The following is a 14238-nucleotide window of genomic DNA, read 5'->3' on the forward strand; positions in this document are numbered from 1 at the left end:
TCGACAAAAACTATAAAGCTCCGCAATTTAACATCGCCAAGGCCTTTAGATGACAAAACCCAATTTTGGTGTCAATAGGATAAAATCCCTAGGAGGAGTTCGTTAAGATACAAAGCCTGGAAATGGCAAAAATGCCACTTATTTGCCGCAGGAAGTTAAAAATATCCGACTTCCTGTTGGGTTTGAGATATGGCTCCAAGAGACTTTTTCGTATGTTTTGGCGTGTTTGAGGTGTGTGCCAATTTTCGCGCATGTGCGTGATTCGTAGATCAGGGGCTCGTCCGTTTAATTTTTATAGGTGGTGCTGTCGAGTCATTTTGCCACGCCCACTTCAATATTGTTATGAGGATGTGTTCAGGAGAGGACTTTTATCTACCATGTGAAGTTTCAGGCAGATCGGACATTGTGTGCTTGAGTTATAAGGACTTCCTGTTCCATGGCGAAGCGTTGAGGTTTGTCATGCCGCCACGGACACGCCCCTCTGCGAAAACTCTAGATCTTCACAATATATCATCGCTAGAGCTTTCAGATAACACAACCCAAATTTGGTGCTGATACGAAAAAATTTGTGGGAGCAGTTTGTTACGATGTAAAACATGTCATTTCCTGTGGCCAGCAGGTGGCGCTATACCTGTATCTGGATATCGGCATGTAAACGTGTTCAGGTCAGGACTCTTATCAAACGTGTGAATTTTGAGGCAGATTGGATATTGCATGCCTGAGTTATAACGACTTCCTGTTTTGTGGCGAATCGTCACAGTTTGCGAGGCCGCCACGGACACACCCATCGACGAAAACTCTAAAGCTTCGCAATTTAACATTGCCAAGGCCTTTAGATGACAAAACCCAATTTTGGTGTCGATCGGATAAAATCCCTAGGAGGAGTTCGTTAAAATACAACGCCTGGAAATGGCAAAAACGGCACTTTTTCGCCGCAGGAAGTCAAAAATATCCAACTTCCTGTTGGGTTTGAGATATGGCTCCAAGAGACTTTTACGTATGTTTTGGCATGTTTGAGGTGTGTGCCAATTTTCGTGGATGTGCGTGATTCGTGGATCGGGGGCTCGTCCGTTTAATTTTTCTAGGTGGCGCTGTCGAGTCATTCTGCCACGCCCACTTCCGATGCCCCTAAAACCCAGCCATTTACACCGCGTTTGGTGTGTGTGCAAATTTTCGTGAGTTTTCGGGCATGTTTAGACCCTCAAAAGTGCCCCGATTGGGGGCGGAATAATAATAATAATAATAATTAAAGCTGCAAGCAGCGATGATAGGGACCTCGCACCCGGGCTCACCGCCGCCGGTGGCCTCCGGATGACAAAGAACAGCGAACAATAATAACTTAAGCCGATATATAAAAAGAACCAGAGAAAATCACAGATTTATGCCTAACTTTCTCCTGTCAGCAGGTGGCGCTATGACTGTGTCTCAATATTGGCATGTAGATGTGTTCAGGAGAGGATTTTACTAAACCATGTGAAGTTTCAGGCTGATCAGACATTGTGGGGCTGAGTTGTAAGCCAAACTACCTTCTGCCAGCACGCGGCGCTATGACAGACTCAATATTGGCATGTAAATGTGTTCAGGAGAGGAATTTAATCAACCATGTGAAGTTTCAAGCAGTTCAGACATTGTGTGGCTGAGTTATAAGCCAAACTTTCTGTTGCCAGCAGGTGGCGCTATGACAGACTCAATATTATTATGTAGATGTGTTCAGGTGAGGACTTATATCAATCATGTGAAGTTTCAGGCAGATCGGACATTGTGTGGTTGAGTTATAAGGACTTTCTGTTCCATGGCGAAGCGTTGAGGTTTGTCATGCCGCCACAGACACGCCCCTCTCCGAAAACTCTAGATCTTCACAATATATCATCGCTAGAGCTTTCAGATGACACCACCCAAATTTGGTGCTGATACGAAAAAATTTGTAGGAGGAGTTTGTTACAGTGTAAAACATGTCATTTCCTGTGGCCTGTAGGTGGCACTATAACTGTATCTAGATATCGGCATGTAAACGTGTTCAGGTCAGGACACTTATCAAACATGTGAATTTTGAGGCAGATTGGATAATGCATGCCTGAGATATAATGACTTCCGGTTTTGTGGCGAATCATCAAAGTTTGCGAGGCCGCCACAGACACGCCCATCGACAAAAACTCTAAAGCTTCGCAATTTAACATAGCCAAGGCCTTTTGATGACAAAACCAAATTTTGGTGTCGATCGGATAAAATCCCTAGGAGGAGTTCGTTAAGATACAACGCCTGGAAATGGCAAAAATGCCACTTATTTGCCGCAGGAAGTTAAAAATATCCGACTTCCTGTTGGGTTTGAGTTATGGCTCCAAGAGACTTTTTTGTATGTTTTGGCGTGTTTGAGGTGTGTGTCAATTTTCGTGCATGTGTGTGATTCGTAGATCAGGGGCTCGTCCGTTTAATTATTATAGGTGGCGCTGTCGAGTCATTTCGCCACGCCCACTTCAATATTGTTATGGGGATGTGTTCAGGAAAGGACTTTTATCAACTATGTGAAGTTTCAGGCAGATCGGACTTTGTGTGGTTGAGTTATAAGGACTTTCTGTTCCATGGCGAAGCGTTGAGGTTTGTCATGCCGCCACGGACACGCCCCTCTCCGAAAACTCTAGATCTTCACAATATATCATCGCTAGAGCTTTCAGATGACACCACCCAAATTTGGTGCTGATACGAAAAAATTTGTAGGAGGAGTTTGTTACAGTGTAAAACATGTCATTTCCTGTGGCCTGTAGGTGGCACTATAACTGTATCTGGATATTGGCATGTAAACGTGTTCAGGTCAGGACTCTTATCAAACGTGCGAATTTTGAGGCAGATCGGATAATGCATGCCTGAGTTATATCGACTTCCTGTTTTGTGGCGAATCGTCAAAGTTTGCGAGGCCACCATGGACACGCCCATCGACGAAAACTCTAAAGCTTCGCAATTTAACATCGCCAAGGCCTTTAGATGACAAAACCCAATTTTGGTGTCGATCGGATAAAATCCTTAGGAGGAGTTCGTTAAAATACAACGCCTGGAAATGGCAAAAACGCCACTTTTTCGCCGCAGGAAGTTAAAAATATCCGACTTCCTGTTGGGTTTGAGATATGGCTCCAAGAGACTTTTTCGTATGTTTTGGCATGTTTGAGGTGTGTGCCGATTTTCTTGCATGTGCGTGATTCGTGGATCAGGGGCTTGTCCGGTTAATTTTTCTAGGTGGCGCTGTTGAGTCATTTTGCCACGCCCATTTCCAAAACCCGTAACAAACGTAAATTTTCGCCACTTCTAAGGTGTGTGCAAAGTTTCGTGAGTTTTCGGGCATGGTAAGGCCCTCAAAATCGCGATTCATTCCGGAAAAGAATAATAATAATAAACGGAGCAATTCCAATAGGGCCTTGCACCGTTCGGTGCTCGGTCCCTAATTAAAGCTGCAAGCAGCGATGATAGGGACCTCGCACCCGGGCTCACCGCCACCCGGTGGCCTCAGTATGACAGAGAACAGCGAACAGTAATAATTTAAGCCAATATATTTAAAAAATCTGAGAAAAATCACAGATTTATGCCAAACTTCCTCCTGTCAGCAGGTGGCGCTATAACTGTGACTCACGATTGGCATGTAGATGTCTTCAGGAGAGGAATCTTATCAACCATGTGAAGTTTTAGGCAGATCGGACATTGTTTGGCTGAGTTATAAGCCAAACTGCCTTTTGTCAGCAGGTGGCGCTATAACAAACTCAATGTTGTTATGTAGATGTGCTCAGGAGAGGACTTTTATCAACCTTGTGAAGTTTCAGCCAGATCGGACTTTGTGTGGTTGAGTTATACTGCAAACTACCATCTGCCAGCAGGTGGCGCTATAACTGTGACTTAAGATTGCCATGTAGATGCCTTCAGTAATGGAATTTAATCAACCATGTGAAGTTTCAGGCAGATCGGAGTTTGTGTGGTTGAGTTATAAGCCAATGTACCTACTGCCAGCAGGTGGCGCTATGACTGACTCAATATTGTTATGTAGATTTGTTCAGAAGAGGACTTTTATCAACCATGTGAAGTTTCAGGCAGATCAGACATTTTGTGTTTGAGTTATAATAACTTCCTGTTCCATGGCGAAGCATTGAGGTTTGTCATGCCACCACAGACACGCCCCTCTGCGAAAACTCTAGATCTTCACAATATATCATTGCTAGAGCTTTCAGATGACACCACTCTATTTTGGTGCTGATATGGGAAAGTTTGTGGGAGGAGTTTGTTACAGTGTCAAACATGTCATTTCCTGTGGCCAGCAGGTGGCACTATAACTGTAACTGGATATCGGCACGTAAACCTGTTCAGGTCGGGACTGTTATTAAATGTGTGAATTTTGAGGCAGATCGAATATTGCATGCCTGAGTTATAACGACTTCCTGTTTTGTGGCGAATCATCAACGTTTGCGAGGCCGCCACGGACACGCCCATCGATGAAAACTCTAAAGCTTCGCAATTTAACATCACCAAGGCTTTAAGATGACAAAACCCAATTTTGGTGTCAATCAGATAAAATCCCTAGGAGGAGTTCGTTAAGATACAACGCCTGAAAATGGCAAAAACGCTACTTTTTGGCCACAGGAAGTTAAAAATATCCGACTTCCTGTTGGGTTTGAGATATGGCTCCAAGAGACTTTTTCGTATGTTTTGGCGTGTTTGAGGTGTGTGCTAATTTTCGTGCATGTGCGTGATTCATAGATCAGGGGCTCGTCCGTTTAATTTTTTTAGGGGGCGCTGTCGAGTCATATAGCCACACCCACTTCAATATTGTTATGTGGATGTGTTCAGTGATGGACTTTTATCAACCATATGAAGTTTCAGGCTGATCGGACTTTGTGTGGTTGAGTTATGAGGACTTCCTGTTCCATGGCGAAGCGTTGAGGTTTGTCATGCCGCCACGGACACGCCCCTCTGCAAAAACTCTAGATCTTCACAATATATCATCGCTAGAGCTTTCAGATGACACCACTTACATTTGGTGCTGATACCATAAAATTTGTGGGAGGAGTTTGTTACAGTGTAAAACATGTCATTTCCTGTGACCAGCAGGTGGCGCTATAACTATATCTGGATATCGGCATGTAAACGTGTTCAGGTCAGGACTCTTATCAAACGTGTGAAATTTGAAGCAGATCGGATAATGCATGCCTGAGTTATAACGACTTCCTGTTTTGTGGCGAATCGTCAAAGTTTGCGAGGCCGCCACGGACACGCCCATCGACAAAAACTCTAAAGCTTCGCAATTTAACATCGCCAAGGCCTTTAGATGACAAAACCCAATTTTGGTGTCGATCAGATAAAATCCCTAGGAGGAGTTCGTTAAAATACAACACCTGGAAATGGCAAAAACGCCACTTTTTCGCCGCAGGAAGTCAAAAATATCTGACTTCCTGTTGGGTTTGAGATATGGCTCCAAGAGACTTTTTCGTATGTTTTGGCATGTTAGAGGTGTGTGCCAATTTTCGTGCATGTGCGTGATTCGTGGATCGGGGGCTCGTCCGTTTCATATTTCTAGGTGGCGCTGTCGAGTCATTTTGCCACGCCCACTTCCGAAGCCCATAACAAACGTAAATTTTCGCCACTTCTGAGGCGTGTGCAAAGTTGCGTGAGTTTTCGGGCATGTTTAGCCCCTTAAAACTGCGATTCATTCCGCGGAAGAAGAAGAATAATAATAAACGGAGCAATTCCAATAGGGCCTTGCACCGTTCGGTGCTCGGTCCCTAATTAAAGCTGCAAGCAGCGATGATAGGGACCTCGCACCCGGGCTCACCGCCACCCGGTGGCCTCAGGATGACAGAGAACAGCGAACAGTAATAATTTAAGCCGATATGTTTAAAAAATCGGAGAAAATCACAGATTTATGCCAAACCTCCTCCTCTCAGCAGGTGGCGCTATGACTGTGACTCAAGATTGGCATGTAGATGTCACCAGGAGAGGAATCTTATCAACCATGTGAAGTTTCAGGCAGATCGAACATTGTTTAGCTGAGTTATAAGCCAAACTGCCTTTTGTCAGCAGGTGGCGCTACGACAGACTCAATGTTGTTATGTAGATGTGTTCAGGAGAGGACTTTTATCAACCATGTGAACTTTCAGGCAGATCGGACTTTGTGTGGTTGAGTTATAATGCAAACTACCATCTGCCAGCAGGTGGCGCTATAACTGTGACTTAAGATTGGCATGTAGATGTCTTCAGTAATGGAATTTAATCAACCATGTGAAGTTTCAGGCAGATCGGATGTTGTTTGGCTGAGTTATAAGCCTATCTACCTTCTGCCAGCAGGTGGCGTTATGACTGACTCATTACTGTTTTGGGGATGTGTTCAGAAGAGGACTTTTATGAGCCATGTGAAGTTTCAGGCTGATCTGACTTTGTGTGGTTGAGATATAAGGACTTCCTGTTCCACGGCGAAGTGTTGAGGTTTGTCATGCCGCCACGGACACGCCCCTCTGCAAAAACTCTAGATCTTGACAATATATCATCACTTAAGCTTTCAGATAACAACCCACCAAACTTGGTGCTGATACAAAAAAAAATAGTGGGAGGAGTTTATTACTCTGTAAATCATGACATTTCCTGTGGCCAGCAGGTGGCGCTATAACTGTATCTGGATATTGGCATGTAAACGTGTTCTGGTCTGGACTCTTATTAAACATGTGAATTTTGAGGCAGATCGGATAATGCATGCCTAAGTTATAATGACTTCCGGTTTTGTGGCGAATCGTCAAAGTTTGCGGGGCCGCCATGGACACGCCCATCGACAAAAACAATAAAGCTCCACAATTTAACATCGCCAAGGCCTTTAGATGACAAAACCCAATTTTGGTGTCGATAGCATAAAATCCCTAGGAGGAGTTCGTTAAGATACAACGCCAGGAAATGGCAAAAATGGCACTTATTTGCAGCAGGAAGTTAAAAATATCCGACTTCCTGTTGGGTTTGAGATATGGCTCCAAGAGACTTTTTCATATGTTTTGGCGTGTTTGAGGTGTGTGCCAATTTTCACGCATGTGCGTGATTCGTAGATCAGGGGCTCGTCCGTTATATTTTTCTAGGTGGCGCTGTTGAGTTATTTTGCCACGCCCACTTCAATATTGTTATGTGGATGTGTTCAAGTGATGACGTATATCAACCATATGAAGTTTCAGGCTGATCAGACTTTGTGTGGTTGAGTTATGAGGACTTCCTGTTCCTTGGCGAAGCGTTGAGGTTTGTCATGCCACCACGGACACGCCCCTCTGCAAAAACTCTAGATCTTTACAAAATATCACCGATAGAGCTTTCAGATGACACCACTCAATTTTGGTGCTGATACCATAAAATTTGTGGGAGGAGTTTGTTACAGTGTAAAACATGTCATTTCCTGTGGCCAGTAGGTGGCGCTATTTCTGTATCTGGATATTGGCATGTAAACGTGTTCAGGTCAGGACTCTTATCAAACGTGTGAATTTTGAGGCAGATCGGATAATGCATGCCTGAGTTATAACGACTTCCTGTTTTGTGGCGAATCGTCAAAGTTTGCGAGGCCGCCACGGACACGCCCATCGACGAAAACTCTAAAGCTTCGCAATTTAACATCGCCAAGGCCTTTAGATGACAAAACCCAATTTTGGTGTTGATCGGATAAAATCCCTAGGAGGAGTTCGTTAAAATACAACGCCTGGAAATGGCAAAAACGCCACTTTTTTGCCACAGGAAGTCAAAAATATCCGACTTCCTGTTGGGTTTGAGATATGGCTCCAAGAGACTTTTTCGTATGTTTTGGCGTGTTTGAGGTGTGTGCAAATTTTCGTGCATGTGTGTGATTCGTGGATCGGGGGCTCGTCCGTTTAATTTTTCTAGGTGGCGCTGTCAAGTCATTTTGCCACGCCCACTTCCGAGACCCATATCAACCTGCTATTTACACCGGGTTTGGTGTGTGTGCAAATTTTCATGAGTTTTCGGGCATGTTTAGACCCTCAAAAGTGCCCCGATAGGGGGCGGAATAATAATAATAATAATAATTAAAGCTGCAAGCAGCGATGATAGGGACCTCGCACCCGGGCTCACCGCCGCCCGGTAGCCTCAGGATGACAGAGAACAGCGAACAATATTAATTTCAGCCGATATATATAAAGAACCTGAGAAAAATCACAGATTTATGCCAAACTTCCTCCTGTCAGCAGGTGGCGCTATAACTGTGACTCAAGATTGGCATGTAGATGTCTTTAGGAGAGGCATCTCATCTAACCTTTGAATTTTCAGGCAGATCGGACATTGTTTGGCTGAGTTATAAGCCAAACTACCTTCTGCCAGCAGGTGGCGTTATGACTGACTCAATATTGTTGAGTAGATGTGTTCAGGAGAGGACTTTTATCAATCATGTGAAGTTTCAGGCAGATCGGACATTGTGTGGTAGAGTTATAAGGACTTCCTGTTCCATGGCGAAGCGTTGAGGTTTGGCATGCCACCACAGACACGCCCCTCTGCAAAAACTCTAGATCTTTACAATATATCATCGCTAGAGCTTTCAGATGACACCACTCTATTTTGGTGCTGATACGGGAAAGTTTGTGGTAGGAGTTTGTTATAGTGTCAAACATGTCATTTCCTGTGGCCAGCAGGTGGCGCTATAACTGTAACTGGATATCGGCACGTAAACCTGTTCAGGTCAGGACTCTTATTAAATGTGTGAATTTTGAGGTAGATCGAATATTGCATGCCTGAGTCATAACGACTTCCTGTTTTGTGGCGAATCATCAAAGTTTGCGAGGCCGCCACGGACACGCCCATCAATGAAAACTCTAAAGCTCCGCAATTTATCATCACCAAGGCTTTAAGATGACAAAACCCAATTTTGGTGTTGATTGGATGAAATCCCTAGGAGGAGTTTGTTAAAATACAACGCCTGGAAATGGCAAAAACGCCACTTTTTTACAGCAGGAAGTTAAAAATATCTGACTTCCTGTTGAGTTTGAGATATGGCTCCAAGAGACTTTTTCCTATGTTTTGGCATGTTTGAAGTGTGTGCCAATTTTCGTGCATGTGTGTGATTCGTATATCAGGGGCTCGTCCGATTAATTATGGTAGGTGGCGCTGTCGAGTCTATTTGCCACGCCCACTTCAATATTGTTATGTGGATGTGTTCAGGAGAGGACTTTTATCAACCATGTGAAGTTTCAGGCAGAGCAGACATTGTGTGGTTGAGTTATAAAGCCTTCCTGGTCAATGGCGAAGCGTTGAGGTTTGTAATGCCGCCACGGACACACCCTTCTCCGAAAACTCTAGAGCTTCACAATATATCATCGCCAGAGCTTTTAGATAACACAACCCAATTTTGGTGCTGATACGATAAAATTTGTGGGAGGAGTTTGTTACTCTGTAAAACATGTCATTTCCTGTGGCCAGCAGGTGGCGCTATAACTGTATCTAGATATTGGCATGTAAACGTGTTCAGGTCAGGACTCTTATCAAGCATGTGAATTTTGAGGCAGATCTGATAATGCATGCCTGAGTTATAACGACTTCCTCTTTTGTGGCGAATCGTCAAAGTTTGCGAGGCCGCCACGGACACGCCCATCGATGAAAACTCTAAAGCTTCACAATTTAACATCGCCAAGGCCTTTAGATGACAAAACCCAATTTTGGTGTCGATCGGATAAAATCCCTAGGAGGAGTTCGTTAAAATACAACGCCTGGAAATGGCAAAAACGCCACTTTTTCGCCACAGGAAGTTAAAAATATCTGACTTCCTGTTGGGTTTGAGATATGGCTGCAAGAGACTTTTTCGTATGTTTTGGCATGTTTGAGGTGTGTGTCAATTTTCGTGCATGTGCCCGATTCGTGGATCGGGGGCTCGTCCGTTTAATTTTTCTAGGTGGCGCTGTCGAGTCATTTTGCCACGCCCACTTCCGAAGCCCATAATAAACGTAAATTTTCACCACTTCTGAGGCGTGTGCAAAGTTGCGTGAGTTTTCGGGCATGTTTAGCCCCTCAAAACCGCGATTCATTCCGGACGAGAATAATAATAATAATAATAATTAAAGCTGCAAACAGCGATGATAGGGACCTCGCACCCGGGCTCACCGCCGCCCGGTGACCTTATGATGACAGAGAACAGCCAACAATAATAATTTAAGCCAATATATTTTAAAAAATCTAAGAAAATCACAGATTTATGCCAAACTTCCTCCTGTCAGCAGGTGGCGCTATGACTGTAACTCAAGATTGGCATGTAGATGTCTTCAGGAGAGGAATCTTATCAACAATGTGAATTTTCAGCCAGATCGGACATTGTTTGGCTGAGTTATAAGTAATTTCCTTTTGCCAGCAGGTGGCGCTATGACTGACTCAATATTGGCATGTAGATGTCTTTAGGAGAGGCATCTCATCTAACCTGTGAAATTTCAGGTTGATCGGACATTGTTAGGCTGAGTTATAAGCCAAACCACCTTCAGTCAGCAGGTGGCGCTATGACAGACTCAATATTGTTATGTTGATGTGTTCAGGAAAGAACTTTTATCCAGCATGTGAAGATTGAGGCTGATCAGACATTTTGTGGTTAAGTTATAAGTCAAAATTCCTTCTGTCACTAGGTGGCGCTATGACTGTGTCAATATTGGCATGTTAATATCATCAGAAGAGGATTTTAATCAACCATGTGAAGTTTCAGGCAGATCAGATATTGTAGGGCTGAGTTATAAGCCAAAATACCTTCTGCCAGTAGGTGGCGCTATGACTGACTCAATATTGGCATGTATATGTGTTCAGGAGAGGACTTTTATTAATCATGTGAAGTTTCAGGCAGATCGGACATTGTGTGGTTGAGTTATAAGTACTTCCTTTTCCATGGCGAAGCGTTGAGGTTTGTCATGCCACCACAGACACGCCCCTCTGCAAAAACTCTAGATCTTCACAATATATCATCGCTAGAGCTTTCAGATGACACCACTCTATTTTGGTCCTGATACGATAAAATTCGTGAGAGGAGTTCGTTACAGTGTAAAACATGACATTTTCTGTGGCCAGCAGGTGGCGCTATAACTGTATCTGGATATCGGCGTGTAAACGTGTTCTGGTCTGGACTCTTATTAAACATGTGAATTTTGAGGCAGATCTGATAGTGCATGCCTGAGTTATAATGAGTTCCTGTTTTGTGGCGAATCGTCAAAGTTTGCGAGGCCGCCACAGACACGCCCATCGACAAAACCTCTAAAGCTTCGCAATTTAACATCGCCAAGGCCTTTAGATGACAAAACCCAATTTTGGTGTCGATCGGATAAAATCCCTAGGAGGAGTTCGTTAAGATACAAAGCCTGGAAATGGCAAAAATGCCACTTATTTGCCGCAGGAAGTGAAAAATATCCGACTTCCTGTTGGGTTTGAGATATGGCTCCAAGAGACTTTTTCGTATGTTTTGGCGTGTTTGAGGTGTGTGCCAATTTTTGAGCATGTGTGTGATTCGTAGATCAGGGGCTCGTCCGTTTAATTTTCATAGGTGGCGCTGTCGAGTCATTTTGCCACGCCCACTTCAATATTGTCATGGGGATGTGTTCAGGAGAAGAATTTAATCAACCATGTGTAGTTTCAGGCAGATCGGACATTGTGTGGTTGAGTTATAAGGACTTTCTGTTCCATGGCGAAGCGTTGAGGTTTGTCATACCGCCACAGACACACCCCTCTGCGAAAACTCTAGATCTTCACAATATAACATCGCTAGAGCTTTCAGATAACACTACCCAATTTTGGTGCTGATACGATAAAATTTGTGGGAGGAGTTTGTTACAGTGTAAAACATGTCATTTCCTGTGCCCAGCAGGTGGCGCTATACCTGTATCTATATGTTGGCATGTAAACGTGTTCTGGTCAGGACTCTTATCAAACGTGTAAATTTTGAGGCAGATCGGATAATGCATGCCTGAGTTATAACGACTTCCTGTTTTGTGGCGAATCGTCAAAGTTTGCGAGGCCGCCACGGACACGCCCATCGACGAAAACTCAAAAGCTTCGCAATTTAACATCGCCAAGGCCTTTAGATGACAAAACCCAATTTTGGTGTCGATCGGATAAAATCCCTAGGAGGAGTTCGTTAAAATACAACGCCTGGAAATGGCAAAAACGCCACTTTTTCGCCGCAGGAAGTCAAAAATATCCAACTTCCTGTTGGATTTGAGATATGGCTCCAAGAGACTTTTTCGTATGTTTTGGCATGTTTGAGGTGTGTGCCAATTTTCATGCATGTGCGTGATTCGTATATCGGGGGCTCGTCCGTTTAAATTTTCTAGGTGGCGCTGTCGAGTCATTTTGCCACACCCCTTTCCGAGACCCATAATAAACGTAAATTTTCGCCACTTCTGAGGCGTGTGCAAAGTTTCGTGAGTTTTCGGGCATGTTTAGCCCCTCTAAACCGCGATTCATTCCGCGGAAGAAGAAGAAGAAGAAGAAGAAGAATAATAAGAAACGGAGCAATTCCAATAGGGCCTTGCACCGTTCGGTGCTCGGTCCCTAATAATAATAATAAACGGAGCAATTCCAATAGGGCCTTGCACCGTTCGGTGCTCGGTCCCTAATAATAATAATAATAATAATAAAAAACGGAGCAATTCCAATAGGGCCTACGCACCGTTTCGGTGCTCGGTCCCTAATTAAAGCTGCAAGCAGCGATGATAGGGACCTCGCACCCGGGCTCACCGCCGCCCGGTGGCCTCAGGATGACAGAGAACAGCGAACAATATTAATCTAAGCCGATATATATAAAGAACCTGGGAAAATCACAACTTTAAGCCAAACTTTCTCCTGTCAGCAGGTGGCGCTATGACTATGACTTTAGATTGGCATGTAGATGCCTTCAGTAGAGGAATTTTATCAACCATGTGAAGTTTCAGGCAGGTCATACATTGTGTGGCTGAGTTATAAGCTAAACTACCATCTGCCAGCAGGTGGCGCTATGACTGTGACTCAATATTGTTATGTGGATGTGTTCAGGAGATGAATTTAATCAATCATGTGAAGTTTCAGGCAGATCAGACATTGTGTGATTGAGTTATAAGGACTTCCTGTTTCATGGCGAAGCGTTGAGGTTTGTCATGCCACCACAAACACGCCCCTCTCCGAAAACTCTAGATCTTCACAATATATCATCGCTTGAGCTTTCAGATAACAACCAACCAAATTTGGAGCTGATACGAAAAAATTTGTGGGAGGAGTTTATTACTCTGTAAATCATGACATTTCCTGTGGCCAGCTGGTGGCGCTATAACAATATCTGGATATTGGCATGTAAACGTGTTCAGGTCAGGACTCTTATTAAACGTGTGAATTTTGAGGCAGATCAGATAATGCATGCTTGAGTTATAACGACTTCCTGTTTTGTGGCGAATCGTCAAAGTTTGCGAGGCCGCCACGGACACGCCCATCGACAAAACCTCTAAAGCTTCGCAATTTAACATCACCAAGGCCTTTAGATGACAAAACCCAATTTTGCTGTCGATCAGATAAAATCCCTAGGAGGAGTTCGTTAAGATACAATGCCTGGAAATGGCAAAAATGCCACTTATTCGCCGCAGGAAGTCAAAAATATCTGACTTCCTGTTGGGTTTGAGATTCGGCTCCAAGAGACTTTTTCGTATGTTTTGGCATGTTTGAGGTGTGTGCCAATTTTCGTGCATGTGCGTGATTCGTAGATCGGGGGCTCGTCCGTTAAACTTTTATAGGTGGCGCTGTCGAGTCATTTTGCCACGCCCACTTCAATATTGTTATGAGTATGTGTTCAGGAGAGGAATTTTATCAACCATGTGAAGTTTCAGGCAGATCAGACTTTGTTTGGTTGAGTTATGAGGACTTCCTGTTCAATGGCGAAGCGTTGAGGTTTGTCATGCTGCCACGGACACGCCCCTCTGCGAAAACTCTAGATCTTCACAATATATCATCGCTAGAGCTTTCAGATAACACCGCTCAAATTTGGTGCTGATACGAAAAAATTTGTGGGAGGAGTTTGTTACACTCTAAAACATGTCATTTCCTGTGGCCAGCAGGTGGCGCTATACCTGTATCTGGATATTGGCATGTAAACGTGTTCAGGTCAGGACTGTTATTAAATATGTGAATTTTGAGGCAGATCGGATAATGCATGCCTGAGTTATAACGACTTCCTGTTTTGTGGCGAATCGTCAAAGTTTGCGAGGCCGCCAAGGACACGCCCATCGACGAAAACTCTAAAGCTTC

At 44.0% G+C, this 14238-nt stretch overlaps 1 protein-coding gene and 1 long non-coding RNA gene across 4 annotated transcripts in view; one reads left to right on the forward strand and one right to left on the reverse strand.

The window, feature by feature from the left end:
• The window catches only part of ltk (leukocyte receptor tyrosine kinase), a 227415-nt gene that overhangs the window by 61123 nt on the left and 152054 nt on the right, over positions 1-14238 (reverse strand).
• Positions 1-14238, forward strand: part of LOC141378605 (uncharacterized) — a 68875-nt gene that overhangs the window by 1063 nt on the left and 53574 nt on the right. The window contains exons 2-3 of the long non-coding RNA XR_012393480.1: positions 6186-6264; positions 10297-10479. This is a non-coding gene — a long non-coding RNA (uncharacterized lncRNA). The remainder of the gene's footprint in view (positions 1-6185; positions 6265-10296; positions 10480-14238) is intronic.

Source organism: Danio rerio, chromosome 17 (assembly GCF_049306965.1).
Source record: "Danio rerio strain Tuebingen ecotype United States chromosome 17, GRCz12tu, whole genome shotgun sequence".
Lineage (NCBI taxonomy): Eukaryota > Metazoa > Chordata > Actinopteri > Cypriniformes > Danionidae > Danio > Danio rerio.